Consider the following 1,580-nt stretch of genomic DNA (forward strand, 5'->3'; position numbering starts at 1 on the left):
AACTCCTTTTCCTATTTGGAACCAGTCTGTTGTTCCATGTCCAGTTCTAACTGTTGCTTCCTGACCTGCATACAAATTTCTCAAGAGGCAGATCAGGTGGTCTGGTATGACCCCACATACCTCATGGTTAAAAAACCAAAACATTAAACGAAAGTAGCATTGTAACAGATCAACAAAGACTTTATAAATGGTTTGCATCAAAAAAATATTTTAAAAAAGACTGTAGAGTATAAATTGACTAAATTTTCTCCTAATACAGCTGCCAGAGAGATGGCTGGGGAATCAGTTTTGAGATTCCTTGTCTTCACTTTCATTTGAAGATTTAATTAGAAGCATAGCTGTTGCTGATATAATGGAAGTCGAGTTTGGGGCCACTTGAGTCTGGCTGGTGGAAAGAGTCTCTGGTGGAAGTAGTATCAGAAACATACATTTACTTTAACTTCTCTCTTACTCCCAGAAGCGAGCTTCACCAAACAGAAATAGAATTCATGCAATGTGTTAACGGTGATTATGTATAAAACTGTCACGCACCAAGGAAGACCTTGTAATTAAATTAGTAGAAGTGACTGCATTTTTAGAGCTAAAATTTAAATGATTCCTATGTACACAGCCTACTGATCTCAGCACACTACTGCTTGGACATCTTGTCTTTGACCTCAGATGGCAACATAAAAATTACCTCACCATTCAATATGAAAAATCCAATTGACCTATCTGTTTAGGTATGCTGATCCCTGCCTTAGAATTAACCATGGATATCCTTTCTAAATTACTTTTGACTGGGCTAGCACCTTTAAATCCCATTTTTTAATACCACATTTAAGTTTCCTTAGACAAAATATTTGAGAATATATGCATGAAAAGACTTAAATACACATTGCCACATTGCTAATACACACATTGCTAATACACATTGCCACAGGCTAATAAACATGGCACTCGACTTTTAAGGAAAAAACAGAAATTAGAGACTCACACTTTATGTGTTGTTCCCAGATCCTCTCTGCATGTTGTAAATGGTCAGGCTGTCTGGTGTGAATGGATCACAGCTCCACATTTGCCTAGCCAGCATCATCTGTAGTGACACCATCAGAACCAATATCACCATCACTGACAGCACACATCTTTATCTGCAGAGCAGCCACTGCATTTTCTGTGCAGCAGGTAATATCCTGACCTCCTGGTTATTTAGCATGCATTGTTACCTGATTCAACAGTGGAGATGTGGGCTGGTGAGCTTAATATCGCTGACAGACACTATCCAGGCAGCAAGAAGGCAAACCTATGAACATTCTACCATCTCCCCACTGAAACTCTTACACCAGCAAATGGTGAATGTATTAATCAGATCAGATCAGTCACTCAGTCGTGTCTGACTCTTTGCGACCCCATGAATTGCAGCACACCAGGCCTCCCTGTCCAACACCAACTCCCAGAGTTCACTGAGACTCACGTCCATCAGGTCAGTGATGCCATCCAGCCATCTCATCCTCTGTCGTCCCCTTCTCCTCCTGCCCCCAATCCCTCCCAGCATCAGAGTCTTTTCCAGTGAGTCAACTTTTCGCATGAGGTGGCCAAAG

Source organism: Bison bison, unplaced genomic scaffold (assembly GCF_000754665.1).
Source record: "Bison bison bison isolate TAMUID 2011002044 unplaced genomic scaffold, Bison_UMD1.0 scf7180017864128, whole genome shotgun sequence".
NCBI lineage: Eukaryota > Metazoa > Chordata > Mammalia > Artiodactyla > Bovidae > Bison > Bison bison.